A 17,368-nucleotide genomic window follows, 5' to 3' on the forward strand; every position below is an offset into this window, starting at 1 on the left:
GGCATGGCGGAGGCGCGGAGGCCCCGGGGCGGCGGCGGAGGAGGCGGCGGGGGCGGCGGCGCGGGCTGCTGGTGCTGGCGGCGGCTGTGGGCGCGCGGCGCGGGCCGCGGAGGGCGCCGCAGGAAGGGCCCCGAGCGCGGCGGGTGGGCGCCCCCGCGCCTGCAGGGGCTGCTGCGGAGGCTGGCGGCGTGGCGGCGGCGCGGGGCGCGGCCCGAGCGGCTGGAGCAGATCCCGCTGCTGGTGCTGCCGCGCGCGCCCCGCCCCCACTAGGCCGCGTCGCTTCGCTTCCTGTTCGACGGGGCGACCAAGGAAAATAAAGCCCACGCCGTGGGAACGAGCGAGACAGCGCTGGGCTCGTTGGGCCAGGCGCCCGAGCAGGGGGGCCCGCGCCGGGGCTGGGGGTGCTCGGGACGGGAAGGGCTGCGGCCCCCCGCTGGCTGCTGCGCAGGGCCGAGGCCTCGGTGCTGGCGGGGGCTCCCCCCCCGAGCCCCGCCCCGTCCAGGGGCCGTGCACCTGCTGGGGCCCGGCACCCTCCAGGGGCCCCGAATTCCCCTGGGGTCCTGCACCCTCCAGAGGCCCCGAATTCCTCTGGGGCCCTGCACCCTCCAGAGGCCCCGAATTCCCCTGGGGTCGCCGCACCCTCCTGGAGCACTGCACCCTCCTGGGGCCTCGCACCCCCTGGGGCCCGGCACCCTCCAGGGGCCCCGAATTCCTCTGGAGTCCCCGCACCCTCCAGAGGCCCCGAATTCCCCCTGGTCCCTGCACCCTCCTGGGGCCCCGAATTCCTCTGGGGTCCTGCACCCTCCAGGGGCCCCGAATTCCCTTAGGGTCGCCGCACCCTACTGGAGCACTGCACCCTCCTGGGGCCTCGCACCCGCTGGGGCCCTGCACTCTCCAGAGGCCCCGAATTCCCCTGGGGTCCCCGTACCCTCCTGGGGCCTCGCACCCCTTGGGGCCCTGCACCCTCCAGAGGCCCTGAATTCCTCTGGGGTTCCCGCACCCTCCTGGAGCACTGCACCCTTCTGGGGCCTCCCACCCCCTGGGGCTCTCTCCAGGGGTCCCAAACTCCTCTGTGGCCCCTGCATCTTCCTGCTGCACTGGGCCCCCCTGGGGCCCCGCACCCTCCTGGAACATCGCACTCCCTTGGGACCCTGAACTCCTCTGGGGCCCTGTACCTTCCTGAAGCCCTGCACCCCCCTGCTGCTCCTTTAGGCCCTAGACAGCCCCGGGAAGGGGTGAGTGGGGCAGTGGTCAGCAGTTTGTGCCTTGCTCTGGGAGGATTAAAAATAAGTATTTTTTTTTAAAGATTTTATTTATTCATGAGAGACGGGGAGAGAGAGGCAGAGACACAGGCAGAGGGAGAAGCAGGCTCCATGCAGGGAGCCCGACGCGGGACTCGATCCTGGGTCTCGATCCTGGGTCTCCAGGATCACACCCTGGGCCGAAGTCAAAGCTAAACCGTGAGCCACCTGGGCTGCCCAATAAATTTGCTTTTTTAAGCGGGTTGCTGAGCTCTTCACCCCACATCAAAGTGCTCGAACTCTAATTTTTTGTTTACAGGCATTTGTGAGCCCTTGTAAACCAACGTGAGATTTTGTTTACAGGCATTTGTGAGCCCTTGTAAACCAATGTGAGACCCAAGCTTGGGGTTTGCCTGCAGGGAGTTTGAAAACTAGCGTTGGAGATGAAAGAGCACAGGGAGAGGAATCTGGGGGACTCCTGGGTGGGTCTTTGATTTCTTCCTTTTCCTCATCAATAAAAGCCAGCTAATGATACTCTTCCCCCTTAGGCTGGTGAGGATGAAAGTGAATTATTAGAAGTGAAAGTGCTCCAAGCACTTTCTGAACAGAAAGAGCATACGCAGCCAGGGTACTTATTAAACTGTTACCCTGGTGTCTCCTGGGGCTATTCCCAGATCGCTCTCCACCCTCCTGCCCTCCCTGCCCCCCCTACCCGGGCCCAAACTGCAAGCCAGAAATGCCCAGCAGTGGGCCTACAAGCTCTCTGCTGAGCTCCTGATGCCTCCCAGGGGCCTCCCGGTGCCCTTGACCTCAAAAGCCAGTCCCTGGGGAGGGAATGCGAGGATCACCACACCCTGTCCAGGGCACCTCAGTGAGAGAGGGGTGGGCAGCATCGAAAAACGCAGAAAAAACAAGGCGTGGGCCAGAAAGCTGGGGACAGGACTGTCATTGAGGGGTGATGCATTTTGATCTTTCACTAACTTCCTCATTGTCGCCACTGTGAGGGCGGGCGGTGAGGGGGCTGTGCGGTTCCCCAGGAGAGCCGTCCAGCTGCGTAGCCAGCCCCCGTGCGTGTGAGGACACCGGCCCCACTGGCCTGTGTGTAGCTGCTGAGACCAGGGATCCCGAGACGCCTGAATGAAAAGCTGTTCCGTGGGAAGCAGCCAGTGAAATCTCCCTCGCTTGGAGAGGTTTAAGGTGAGAAGACTGAAAACGGAGAAACCCTTCGGAGCGTACCGAATCCCTGAATCCTCAGGCCGCAGATCGGGGGTGCTGCTGCGGAACACCCAGCAGTTCAGCTATGTCATGTTTCCCGGGTTGATTTCTTTCAGAAAAGTAGGAGCCAAGCAAGCGAGTGCAGTTAGTTCCCTCGGACCGTAATTTGGGTGTGGGTTTGCCTTTTTGGTTTGGCTGATGGTCCCCTGCCTGCACCAGGAGGAGGCCTCAGCTCTCTGAATAGGTCACTGTCACTGTGCTTCCTCTTCCTTCGCGAGGCTGAGGGGATGGGCCGGCTCTCTAGGCCTTCATCTCCAGGCCTTCATCCCCACTGATGCACACGCGTCAGCTCTGTGTACAAGCACGGATGTAAGGGAAGTGTTTCACTTAGAGGGTCACCGTGGTGGCATCCTGTGTCTTCCCAGTTGCGCTGCTCCTACATACCCGCCCAAAGCCTTATGTTTTTGGGAGTGCTGCTAGCCTGCGATGGGAGCCTCCGGGCCCAGTCCTTGGCTATGATGGATCCCTCCCCGGCCAAGAGAGGGGCGGCCTTTATCAGATTTGCTGGGCTGTGGGTATCTCCTGTCAAAGGCCAGATTCAGCAGAAACAATGCCCTTTGGGGACACATGCTGCTTCAGGGGGTTGGGATGGAGAACCTGCTGGTAGACACCGCATTAGACACCCCACCCTCACTGCTCAGGAACTTGACAGTATTTCTTGCTGACAATCTGTACTTCTCATCTTCTGGGGCTGGAGCCTTGTTCCTTCTCTTATATCCATCCTCCTTTGAGCAGGAAGCCAACAAAAAGAAATGCAGTTTTTCATAGCCAGCCCTTTGGGGTGGTTCTCTGGTGCAACCCCCACCCCCTCCTTGTGTCCCTGGAGAAGGGACATCAGCCTCCTGATCCAGGCCACACTGAGTTCTGGGTGTTGGCTGCCAGCAAAGAGGGTGGCTTGTTGTGGGACTGGGGTCTGAGGGGGATGATCCATGGTGTTTGGCTTGTGGGGTTCTTGGTGACTTGTTTTACCCTCTGAAACAGAAGAGGAAGGGCACTGTATATTTGGGTCACCACTGATGAGCCCAAGAGGAGGAGCCTCAGCTCTTTAATAGGCCACTATGCTCTGAGTTCCAGAGGCTTCACTGCCAGGATGTTCCAAGGAATATATATATATAGGCTAGGCATGCGCACCAAGGGAGAGTGGTCAGATTTAAGATGCTGCTGCCTTACCCCAGTCTGATTTACACGGGTCCAGGTGGGTCTTCCTTTGTATTTATACAACAACCATGACATGACCTGAACCATTTATTTGCCATCTTAACTCATTTTAAGTGTACAGGTCAGTGGTATTAAGCACATTCACATTGTTGTGCAGCCCTCATCACCATCCATTTCCAGAACACTTTTAATTTTGCAAAAGTGAAATTCCATGCCCTTGAAACAATGACTTTCCATGCTCCCTCTCCCCCAAACCCTGGTGACACTGTTCTACTTTTATCTCTGTGAATTTGACTACTCTTATCATATAAATGGAATCATACACTATTTGTCTCTTCATGACTGGCTTATTATTTTTTATTAAGCGCTAATTCTAATTCTAGTCAGTTAACATAACAGTGTTGTATTAGTTTCAGGTACACAATATAGTGATTCAGCACTTTCATATATCACCTGGTACTCATCACTACAGTTGCACTCCTTCATCCCCATCACCTAGTTCACCCATTCCCCACCCAGCTCCTTCCCCTCTGATGACCCATCAGTGTGCTCTCTAGAGTTCAGAGTCTGTTTCTTGGTTTCTCTCTCTCTCTCTCTCTCTCTTTCTCTTTTCTACCCTTAGCTTGTCAGTTTTATTTCTTAAATTCCACATGAATGAGATCATGCGGTATTTGTCTTCCTCTGGTTGGTTTATTTCTTTTAGCATAACACCCTCTAGCTCCATCCATGTCATTGCAAATGGCAAGATTTCATTCTCTTTTATGGCTGAATAATATTTCATTATCTATCTATCTATCTATCTATCTATCTATCTATCTATCTATCACATCTTTATCCACTCATCAATCGATGGACATTTGGGCAGCTTCTATACCTTGGCTATTGTAAACAATGCTGCTATAAACATTAGCGTGCATGTATCCCTTTGAATTCTTTGGGTAAATAACAAGTAGTGAAATTGCTGGATCATAGAGTAGTTCTATTTTTGACTTTTTGAGGAACCTCCATATTTTCCACAATGGCTGCACGGGGTTCATTCCCATCCACAGTGCATGAGGGTTTCTATCCACATCCTCATCAACACCTATAGTTTCTTGTGTTGTTGATTTTAGCCATTCTAACAGGCGTGAGGCAAAATCTCATTGTAGTCTTGATTTGCATTTCTCTGATGGTAAGTGACGATGAACACCTTTTGAGGTGTCCATGGGCCATTTGTATATTTTCTTTGGAGAAATGTCCGTTCATGTCTTTTAATTGGATTAAAATAAGTTTTTAATTGGATTATTTGTTTTTTGATTGTTGAAGTTATAAGTTCTTCATATAGTTTGATACTAACCCTTTATCAGATACATGTCACTTGCAAATCTCTTCTCCCATTCCATAGATTGCCTTTTAGTTTAGTTGATTACTTCCCTCGCTGTGCAAAAGCTTTTTTTCTTGATGTAGTACGAATAGTTTATTTTTTCTTTTATTTCTCTTGCTCAGGAGATATACCTAGAAAAGTGTTGCTATGGCTGACGTCAGAGACATTACTATCTGTGCTCTCTTCTAGGATTTTATGGTTTCATGTCTCACATTTAGGTCTTTAATCCATTTTGAATTTATTCTTGTGCATGGTGTAACAAAGTGGTCCAATTTCATTCTGTTTGCATGTAGCTGGCTAATTTTCTCAACACCATTTGTTGAAAAGACTTCTTTTTCGCATTGGATGTTCTTTCCTGCTTTGTCAAAGACTAATTGTCCATATACTTGTGGGTTTATTCCTGGGTTTTCTTTTCCATAGATCTGTGTGTCTATTTTTGTGCCAGTACCATATTGTTTTGATCACTACAGCTTTGTAATATAACTCAAAGTCCAGAATTGTGATGTCTCTAGCTTTGCTTTTCTTGTTCAAGATTGCTTTGGCTATTCGAGGTCTTTTGTAGTTCTATATAAATTTTAGGATTGTTTGTTCTAGTTCTGTGAAAAAGTGGTGTTGGTATTTTGATAAGGATTGCATTAAGTATATAGATTACTTTGGGTAGTATAGGCATTTTCACAATATTTGTTCCAATCCATGGGCATGGGAATGTCTTTCCATTTCTTTGTGTCATCTTCAATTTCTTTCATCAATGTTTTATAGTTTTCAGAGTACAGATCTTTCACCTTTTTCATTAGGTTTATTACTAGATATCTTTTTTTTAAAAAAAGATTTTATTTATTCATGAGACACACACACACACACACACACAGGGAGGCAGAGACATAGGCAGAGACACAGGCAGAGGGAGAAGCAGGCTCCATGCAGGGAGCCTGATGCGGGACTTGATCCTTGGTCTCCAGGATCACACCGTGGGCTGAAGGCAGGCGCTAAACCGCTGAGCCACCCGGGCTGTCCGATTGAATCATTTCTAAAGAACAGTGAGCTTGTCATTTAAAGCACTTTTGAGTAAACACTATTGTAAAGTGAGGAATCCTTTTTGAGGCAAATGCTTTCCCCATTTTTTAAAGTGCACATCTTCATATACCAGATTTTATTTTATTTCTTTTTTCAATTTTTATTTTTTTTTAAAGATTTTATTTATCCATGAGAGACACACACAGGCAGAGAAATAGACCGAGGGGGAAGCAGGCTCCCTCTGGAAGCCCGATGCGGGACTTGATCCCAGGACCCCAGGATCATGACCTGAGCCAAAGGCAGACGCTCAACCACTGAGCCACCCAGGTGCCCCCAAATACTAGATTTTAAAGCAATGCTCTGTTTTGCTTCGGGGCTCATAATTTGCAAGACGCTTTCCTGTGTAATGTCTCATTTGGTCCTTGGAAGAACTCTGAGAGGTCAGTAAGCAATGGGGGCTGGCACCTCCATCTGGAGCACAGGCTGAGTGGAGTTGCTTAACGGCCTTATTCTTTGATTGCAAGCAGATCTATGGACCCGGTGAAGTGATATCAAATCGGAAGCAGCAAGCAGGGATTTCATTTTAGAATCAGATTAATAAGAAGCCTGCACTGCATGTTGAATACCTGGAAAGGACAGTCAGATTTACACACCATTCTGTTTTTCCAGTAGAGCCCTAGACTATGACTCCTGGTCTCTGCGTTCGCCCTCCGGGGATCTGGGGGGTGGGAGGAGGTGTAGAAGAATATAAGACTCATTCTCTTACCTGGAGCAGAAATCTGTACCTGTAAGTGGAGATGCTTATCTTGGTATGCAAAACAGAAGCCTGTCAGCAACACTGTGAAAGGAGGAACAGTCTTTTTTAATTCTGGAGCTGTGAGCTCCTGGGATAGGAATCCAGCTGGGAACGTTGTCCTTGACAGTGGTGTTCATCTCTCATGGGTACATGCTTGTTTGCATCTGAGCATTCATTTGTCATGCTGCTTGGTTAAAGTGGCCCACATTTTCTTTTGGAAACTTCCACCTTCCCCAGTCTCAGCCATTAGGTTTACAAAAGATTGATCCTACTCCCAGGTCCGGAGATGGGTTCCAACCGGCTTTACCAGTGGTCTTCAATCCTGACTGCACACAGATTCACCTGAGCTATTAAGAAGCACTGTGCTTCCTGCTGCCCCCCAGAGATTCTGGTTTAATTATTATGGGTAGGGCCTGGGAGTAGGTTTTGTTTTTGTTTTTAATAAACTTAATTTTTTAATTTTTTAAATTAATTAATTTACTTGACAGAGAACACAAGAGCGCATAAGCAGGGGCAAGGGCAGAGGGAGAGGGAGAAGCAGACTTCCCGCTGAGCAGGAAGCTCCATGTGAGGCTGGATCCCAGGACCCTGGGAGCATGACCTGAGCCCAAGGCAGACTCTTCACTGACTGAGCCACCCAGGTGCCCCTAAACTATTCTTTAGAGCAGTTTTAGGTTCACAGCAAAATTGGGTGGACAGTACAGAGTGCCCATATGTGCTTTCTCTGCTCCTACTCATGGGTAGCATCCCCACCTGTCAGCATCCTCCACCAGAGTGGAATATTTGTTACAGTTGCAGATTCTACACTGACACATCATTTTATTACCCGGAGTTCATAGTTTACATCAGGGTTCACTCTTGGTGTTGTACATTCTGTGCATTTGGACGGATGTATAATGACATGCATCCATCATCATGGTGTCATACAGAGGGTAGTTTCACTGTCTTAAAAAACTTTCTGATATTTAAACTTTTTTTTTTTTTAAATAGGGGTGCCTGGCTGGCTCTCTCTGTGGAGCATGTGACTCTTGATCTCAAGCATGTGACTCATGAGTTTGAGTCCCACAATGGGTGTAGAGATTACTTAAATAAATAAATATTTAAAAAAACCTTTCTGTGCTCCTATTCATCCCTTCCTCCCCACAGATTCCTGACAACTATTGATTTTTTTTTTTTACTATTACCATAGTTTTGCCTTTTCCACAATGTCATATAATGGGAATCATCAAAATCTAGCCTTTTGAGATTAGTTTCTTTCACTGAATCATATGCATTTTTAAAATGCTCCAGTTAATTCTAATGTGCAGCCCTATTTGAGAGCCTATCTTAAGCCAATCAGCATATTCCATTTTGCGGCTACTGTTGAGGTTGGGGATGGGAAAAGTTTCCCCAGTGGGTCTAGAGAAGATAGATCTTAGGACCTGCCGACACAGGCTCTTTTCTGCTGCTGGCTGCAGGTACAATGACATCTCAAGGAGAGAGCCTGCTGGAGGAGGCTGGAGCTAGTCTCCAGGGGGTGGAGCCAAGAGATGGAGAGAAATCGAGCCTGGCACATCTTAGGAGCCTAGGTAGGATAAAGCCGCTGCAAAGCCAGATCTAGCCCTGGGCTGTTTTAGATGGATGAATGAGGATGCTTTTGGCTGCGACAGAAGAAACTCAAAGTAGCATACAAATAGGGACATTATCTCACGTTATAAGAAATCCCTGGGGAGACCGCCTCCAGGTTTGGGTGATCAGCAGCTCTGCTGAACGTCAAAGCCAAGTTCCTGCGTGGTCTTCTCTGCTATCCTGGGCACAGAGGGTCCCCCCCTTAGGCTCTTGGATGCAAATTGGCTACGGCCATCCCCACGCATCCTCCAGGTATAAGAGCACCGAGAAGAGCATTGCATCTTGCAACCTTGTAAGACAGAGAAAGCCTTCTCAGAATCCCTCAGGCAGACTCTCCTCGGTCTCAACGGCCAGAAGGGAGATGTAGAACCACTAGCGGCTGACGGCATCGCCTACCTCACTTTCCAGGGAGTTGAGTGTCTGAGTAAAACTGGGGACTTGGGGGTCCCCAAATCCCTAAAGAGGGAATTTAAGGGAAGAAGGGAAGATGCAGGATGGATAGGTGAAGAGTGGTTTTTATTGCTTTCTTGTCATTCAAGTCGAATATTTTCTCACATCATCTGACGCAGATGTTGAGGGTAGACCCAGTGAGCACTGTGTGCAGACTGATGACAACAGTTCCAGAAAGTCAGAATGCATCTGAACGGCACAAGTTGGCCTCTATGTCCAGCAGGGCCCTGGCGCTCGCCCTGTTAGCAGCAGGCCCCTTGTCCCTGGCTGCCAGTGCAGCCTCAGCTGGGCAGACAGTGGGGCCGTCTTGTGACCCACGTCTGAGCGGTGGCAGGGCAGGGAGGGCAGGCAGTGAGCAAGCCGCCAGTGGGCTCTTGGCCAGGTGTTTCCTCGCGGCCCTGGGGAGACTCCGCACCTGCAACATCAGGGACAAAAGCTGGGGGAGCCAGCCTGCCCTGCGGGGGCGGGGACACACAAGGAAGGGGCTGACACTGGTCCCACAGACCTGGGCCTGCATCCCGGCTTGTGTCTTCCGGGCTGTCTGACCACAAAAAGGTTATTCAATCCCGACCTGGACCCTCTGGAGAGTGACGTCTCTGTAGGCCAGTATGGGGAACACGACAGGACCTGGAGCAGAAGGTGGTCGCTGCAGAGACACATCCTCCACTTCCCTCTAGGCCCACGCTGCTTGACCAGAGAGCTTGAGCTGAAGTAGTCCAAACAGGGTGGTGTAGACAGGTTGAGGAGAGGAAGCGGCCTGTCTGCTGATGAAACCCTGCCTCTCACCACTCCTTAGGCCGATGTGCCTCTAAGTGTGGTTGGCAGACCCAAGTCACACTTCCTCTGGACTGCGGGACGGAAATGCATATTCCTGGGCCCCATCCCAGTCTAGTGACAGCTTATTTGGAGGTGATGCCTGTGGGAATCTAAGTTCCCAGATGATCCTTGGGCCCACAATTTGGGGAGCATGTAGAGGGGGTAGCTGTTGTGGGGGGCCCTCAGTGCACTGGGGGGAGCCCCACCTCCCAGCCAGGCCGCCCTCCACAAGGCTGTGCCAGGATCTGCAGGTGCCCCTGCGTGTCCGCCTGAGGCTGGGCCAGAGGAGGAACCGGGGGCAGAGAGGAGACGTGAACCTGTCCAGCAGGCTGCGCTGTGTTCTCCCGGCCTCCCGGCACACCGGACTCTCCACGGAGCTCGTGCAGCCTGGGCTTCAGGCCCGCTGAGGGCCCGGCCCAGAGTCCAGGTGTGCAAAGAAGCCAGGTGTCCAGGCATTTCCAGTAAACTGCCTCAAGCGGTCTTGAGAAATAAAACAAAGACGAAAGACCCAGAAATCTCCAAGACTCTACTCATTTGTTGGAATTCCTTTTCTCATTCTAGATCCATCCAGAAGTTCCTATCATGGAAATCTCCCACCCTCCCACCCTGCACCGGCAGTGGCTGATGATCACAAACTTAAGGTGGTCTCTTGCTCCGAAGGGTCCTTCTGCAAATCAGCATGTGGGCAAGGAAGGGCCACCCCCACATGGCGGTGGCCTGAGTCCAGCCCAGGCCTGGGAGCCCAGCTCACGGCCCAGCTGAGATGACCCAGTGACACGGGGAAAAACATAGAGCCTGGAGCGAGGAGGATGAGCCGGGGAACACACATGGGGAGGGTGCAGGTGGGGTGGAAGGACCAACCGCCTGAACCCAGGGATCCGCAGTGTGCATCAGGGAAGTCATCTGGACTCTGTTCCCCACCTGGATGCTGAGGACCCAGGGGTGCAGGGCATAAGCTGTTAGCCTCACGGAGAATCCCATCGTCTCTCTCTGCAACCTCAGCTCATCCCATGGATGGGGAGGCTGTGAGGACCAGAGCTGAGGACACCCAGGGCGGCTTAAGAGGCGTGAAGATGTTTGAGGTGATATTCACTCTGTCGCGGAGAGGCAGAGCGGGCTTGTCTGCCCATAGCTGAATCATTGGGTAGCCTACAGAGCAGCTTGGGGGCGGGGGGAGCATCTAGGGGGCTAAGTCGGTTGAGCATCTGACTCTTTTTTTTTTTTTTAAGATTTTATTTCTTTATTCATGAAAGAGAGAGAGTGAGAGGCAGAGACACAGGCAGAGGGAGAAGCAGGCTCCATGCAGGGAGCCCGATGTGGGACTCGATCTTGGGTCTCCAGGATCAGGCCCTGGGCTGACAGCAGCACTAAACCGCTGAGCCACCCAGGCTGCCCGAGCATCTGACTCTTGATACTGGCTCAGGTCATGATCTCAGAGTCCTGGGATTGACCCAGTGTCTGGCTCTGCACTCAGCAGGGAGTGTGCTTGAGATTCTCTCCCTCCCTCTACCCTTCCCCACTGCTCATGCGTGCGCTCTCTCTCTCAGGTGCCTAGCAGGCTAGAGGCCTAGGACCCTGCTAATCCTGTTGTTCACTTTCTCTATTTCCCGACCCTTTGACATCTGGTGTTGCAGGCCCAGGGAAGGACCACCCCTGGCAGGGTCAGCTGTCCTTCTCACAGGCTCCACGGCCTGGGGTGCTAATCTTCCATGCCAGGTCACCCCAGGGCAGGTGCTGGAAACCCCGGACCTTTCCGTAGCCCAGGGCCTGCCTCAGCTACTCGGACTGTCCAGTCCTCTGTTCAGCTTGCCTGTTTTTTTCTGGGAAAACCACAAGAAAGGCTCCCACTCGTGCTTTCCCCTTGCTTATTCTGCATCCTGGCTGTGCTCGGTGCTCCCCGTGGGCACCACAGGCCTGCTTCTAGGGCCCTGGGAGTATAAAATCTCCCTTCACGACCATCAGGTCTGTGGGGCCTACCACACCTGGTTCAAATAAATCCGGGTACGTTTTCCAACAGTGGCCCATTTGAGGCTCATGGATATTGAGTGCCTCTTATACATGATGCGTATTCAATTATGAATTTTGGTGCCTCGGCTGCTGTATTGTGGGATTTTGGGGTTTAGGTGCATCACGTGGTGTATGATGGATATTTGGAGCTTCACATTCATCGTGAAGATTTGGCACCTGCTTGGGCTTTCCATCCATCTTGCCTGTGTCGGCTGTACACGGGTTCCACTTATTTTATTCACATCTAACACGTCTCATGGGTGATGTGTTCTTTGCCATATTTATCCCATTCTATGAATTTTGTCTGTATCTCACCAGCTACTTGGTAGCTTCTTCGTTATTTATGCTCAACCTGGAAGTCTGTTTTTTCCATCTAGTTTTCCTGTCCTATCTAGCAGAATTGCACATGCCAGAGCACCAAGCACATCCTACGCGCTATGGTGGGAACTCAATGAGCAAGTGGAAGCAAAGGGCATCCAGCCCCAGCCCCTGGGGGGGGGCCGAGCTTTGACTTGTCACAGACCCCGGGGCTCAACACCTTGCTTAGCAGCTTGTGCAGGCTCATTGGGACCTGTCACAGGCTGGTTACTGATCCACATGGGAGTCTGCCTCTGGGGCTGCTGAGGACTCACGGGGGAGTGCTCACTGAGCTGAGGCACAAAGCTGGGGAGGGACAGGTGCCTGAATCATGCAGGTGGCACCTATCCGCCCACGGGAGGACAGAAATGCTTGACTTAGTCTAATGCCTGACTTTCAAGGGGGTGGAATGTACCAGACACACTGGGCATTGCTTGGCTCTTACAGAACTTTGGATGAAATGGTTCTTTCAGATTTTGTTTAATCTCCCTTTCTATAGGTGTCAAACAGGTGTCCATGGAAGGCTAGCCCAGGGACAAATCCAAGAGGCAACAACACTCCCCTTTCCCTTGATCTCTAACGAGATGGAAGTTTAGTTCCCCCACAAGATGGGTTGCCCTGGCTCTCTCTTTCCTTGGGGTGAATCCTTCGTGTCTGCAGAATCTGACCAGTCTTTCCCATAGACAGGTCCAAACTTGTCAGAATTCTGTTGGCTCAGGGCTGGACCCCATGTCACACATTTAGGAGAAGAAAGCACAAGTGTGAGGACCAGAGATCCCCAAGGGCAGTAAAATAAGTTGTGATGTCTTTTTTGGGGTCTGTGCACACAGGCAGAGAAGCTGGGGCTCTGCAGGTGGCCAAGTGGGCACTGAACTTTGGATCTGTTTTGTGTGCTCCTCTGTGAAACCGGCAACAGAACGTGTCACTGCTGATAGGCGGGCCTTCTCTTCATGGGTGTCACTCAGTAGGAGGAGCGGGCCTTAAGATCTGGGGCCAGAAAGATCTGGCTTCATATATTAATTTTTTTTCATATTAAAAATGTGTGTTTTTAAAAAATGTTTTAGGGGTACCTGGGTGGCTCAGTCCATTAAGCGTTTAACTCTTGATTTCGGCTTGGATCATGATCTCAGGGTTGTGAGATTGAGCCCCACATCGGGCTCTGTCCTGGGCCTGGAGTCTGCTTCAGATACTCCCTCTGCCTCTGCCCCGCCCCCATCCAGCCCCCATTAATGCATGTGCGCTCTCTTAAAAAAAATGTTTGTTTTACTAAAGTTTCTTTTCTCCATTTTATTAATCAAGGCCATTTGTTACCAAAGATAACCAAAGATAAAAACCAAAGATTTGTTACCAAAGATAAGATAACCAGTGTCAACACACTCACTTGATGCAATCTGAATCAAACACGAAGAAAAAATCTAATGCATTGCAGTCTTATTGCAAATTAGTACAAGACCATCATTACTACTTTGAAGTATTTGGTGACCTCAGTTTCTGAAGCTTTACTCCAGATTAGCCTGACCGTGCTGGCTGGCAAAATACATGAAATAAAAAGTTGACAAAAGCTTGAAATACTTAAAATTTCTCTTTAGGATCAAGGCAATATTGTCTGGGAGGTCTTAGTCCAAGGCATATAAATAAATAAATAAATAAATGTAAGAAATTATATGGATTTGAAAAGAAGAGAAAAATGTGGCTTGCAGATGATATAACTGTCCAAGTAGAAAAACTCTAAAGAATCCCTCTATCTATCTATCTATCTATCTATCTATCTATCTATCTATCATCTATATCATCTATCTATCTATAACTAGAACTACCAAGAGAGTTTTGCAGGATTGTTGGATAAAACCCCTAGCTATAAAAACCAATTGCAGCCGCAGATGGGAGAAAATATTTGCAAAACACATATCTGCTAAAGGACTGTTGTCCAAAAGACACAAAAAACTAAAACTCAACAGTAAGAAAGCCCACAGCCCACCTAAAAATGGGCAAAAGATCTGCATAGATACCTCATCAAATAAGATTTACAGATGGCAAATTAGCTTAGAAAGAGATGCTCAACGTGATCATCACTAGGGAATTGCAAATTAAAACAACAGGAGGTACTACTGCTAACCTACTAGAATAGTCTGAATCTAAAGCACGGACGATATCAAGTGCTGGTGAGGATGTGGAGCAACAGGAACTCTCACTCGTTCCTGGGGGAATGCAAAATGGCACAGCTACTTTGAAAGATAGTTTGGCACTTTCATACACGCTAAACATAGTCTTACCCTGTGATCCAGCAGCTGCACTACTTAGTAGGAACCCAAAGGAGCTGAAAACTTTTGTCCGCACAAAATTTTTTATTTTCAACTGCCAAAACTTGGAAGCAACCAAGATGTCTTTAGTAGGTGAATACAGAAGTCAACTGTGGTTCATCCACACAACAGAATATTATTTAGTACTGAAAAGAATGAGCTATCAAGCCATGAAAAGAAGTGGAGGAAATGGAAATGCATATTATTAAGTCAAAGAAGCCAATCTGAAAAGGCTAGATCTTGTATAATTCCAACTATACAACAGTCTGGAAAAGGCGAAACTATAGAGACAGCAAAAACATCAGTGATTAGTGGGTGGGAGGATGAAGAAATGCAGCGCCTGGGATTTTTAAGGCAGTGAAATTATTCTGTGTGATACTGTAGTGTTGCGTATATAATGTTATGCATTTGGCAAAATCCATAGAACTGTATAGCACCAGGAGTAAACCCTAATGCAAATGGACTTTACCTACTAGTAATGTATTAATTCATTCATCATATCACAAATGTGTCACCCTAACACAAGATGTTAATAACAGGAGAAAGTGTACATGTGTGAGAGAGGATGTATATGGGAACTCTCTGTACTAGCTGCTCAATTTTTCTGTGAGCCTAAATATGCTTTAAGAAATTAATATCTAGGGGGGTGCCTGGGTGGCTCAGTGGTTAGGGTCTGCCTTGGGCTCAGGTCATGATCCTGGGGTCCTGGGATCAAGTCCTGCACCAGGCTCTCTGCAGTGAGCCTGCTTCTCACTCTGCCTATGTCTATGCCTCTTTCTCGGTGTCTCTCATGAATAAATAATAAATGTAAAAATCTTAAAAAAAAAGGATATCTAGGGGTGCCTGGGTGGCTCAGCTGGTTGAGCATCTGACTCTTGATTTAGATTCAGGTCATGATCTCAGGGCCTTGAGATGGAGCCCTGGGTTGGGCTCCATGCTGAGAGTGGAGCCTGCCTAAGATTATCTCTCTCCCTCTCCCTCTGTCCCTCCCCATTGCTCATACTTTCTCTAAACAAAACAAAACAAAAATCTAACTGACTGGCTCAGTGGATAAAGCATGTGACTCTTGGTCTTGGGGTTGTAAATTCTAGCCCTATACTGGGTGTAGAGATTACTTTAAATCTTAAAAAAAATCAATTTTGTCTAAAAATGGAAAAAAGTCAATTGTGTTTTTATATATGAGGAACAATGGTTCTGAAACTATAATTAAGAAATAAAATATATTTACACTAGCAAAAAAATATAAAGAACTGAGGCATAAATGTAACAAAATATAGGAAAGTCCTTTCTGGAGAAAACGATAAACCTTTTTGAAGGTTATTAAAAATCAGTGTACATGGAATGATATGTCATGTTCTTGGATAAAGACTCAATGTCATTAGACATTGCTTCTTTACAAATTGATACATAAATTCAATGGAGTTTCAATAGGGTGTGTTTATAACTCATGAAGCTAGGGAGACTTGCTTTACCACGTATTGAGGCTTATTATAAAGCCTTAGCAGTTAGGATAGTGTATCATTAGTCTTGGGATAGTAAATAGACCAGTGAGACTAGAGAGAGCCCAGAAAGACTCTTCCATATACGGAAACCAGGCTAACAGACAGTGGGAGTGGTACCGCAGAGGGTAATGCAAGGCTACTCAGTGTACTGCTTTAGGGTGAATAGTTATCCATATGGCAAGAAAAATAATTTGGATCTCGACCTCCCATACACACACAATCAATTCTGGGTGGACTGAAGACTTAGATGCATAAAGCAAACCTTAAAACATTTAGTAGAGGGGCGCCTGAGTGGCTCAGTCAGTTAAGCACCTGCTTTCAGCTCAGGTCATGATCCCAGCTTCTTGGATCGAGTCTTGCATCAGGCTCCCTGCTCAGTGAAGAGCCTGTTTCTCCCTCTTCCTCTGGCCTTCCCCACTGGTCGTGGGTGTGCTCTCTCTCTCTTGCTCTCTCCCAAATAAATAAATAAAATTAAAAAAAATATTTAAAAGAAAATGTAGGGGATCCCTGGGTGGCGCAGCGGTTTGGCGCCTGCCTTTGGCCCAGGGCGCGATCCTGGAGACCCGGGATCGAATCCCACATCAGGCTCCCGGTGCATGGAGCCTGCTTCTCCCTCCGCCTGTGTCTCTGCCTCTCTCTCTCTCTCTCTGTGACTATCATAAATAAATAAAAATTAAAAAAAAAATAAAAAAAATAAAAGAAAATGTAGGAAAATATCTTCATGATCTAAAGGGACAGATTAATTTTCTTAAGATACAAAAAATATTTACCATAGAGAAAAACACTGACATTTTTTACTACTTTATTTTTTAATGTTTTTAAAAAGATTTTATTTATTTATTCATGAGAGACACAGGGAGAGAGGCAGAGACACAGGCAGAGGGAGAAGCAGGCTCCATGCAGGGAGCCCAACGTGGGACTCGATAGTGGGACTCCAGGATCACGCCCTGGGCCGAAGGCAGGTGCTCAACTGCTGAGCCACCCAGGCTTCTTGATTTTTGACTACTTTAAAATGAACTTCTGTTTATCCAAGCACACCTTAAGAGACAGTGAAAAGAGAAGTTTCCAGGTGGGACAATATATTTGTAGTGCATTGAACAAAGAATAGTAACCAGAATATATAAATATTTCCTACAAATCAGCAAGAAAAAGACATAGAATCTAATAGAAAACTAGACAAAGGGTAGGACAGACATTACACAGAAAAGGAAACATAAGTACATAGCCCAGAAACATTTAAGATTCTCGACCCTATTAATAATTAGGAAGATCAAAAGCACACGTAGGTGCCAATTTACGTTTGCCAGATTGGCCAGCACTGAAGAGTCAGTCAATATCAGGTATTGGCAAGAGTGCGGGGTAGTGGGAATGACAATCTTCTGCTCATGGGAGCCGACAGTGTTGCAACCACTTTGGAAAACAGTTTTGATGACCCAGTGCTGACAAGATGGCACAAGAACTTTCAGCCGATCTGTTAAATC

Source organism: Vulpes lagopus, chromosome 1 (assembly GCF_018345385.1).
Source record: "Vulpes lagopus strain Blue_001 chromosome 1, ASM1834538v1, whole genome shotgun sequence".
In the NCBI taxonomy this organism is placed as follows: domain Eukaryota; kingdom Metazoa; phylum Chordata; class Mammalia; order Carnivora; family Canidae; genus Vulpes; species Vulpes lagopus.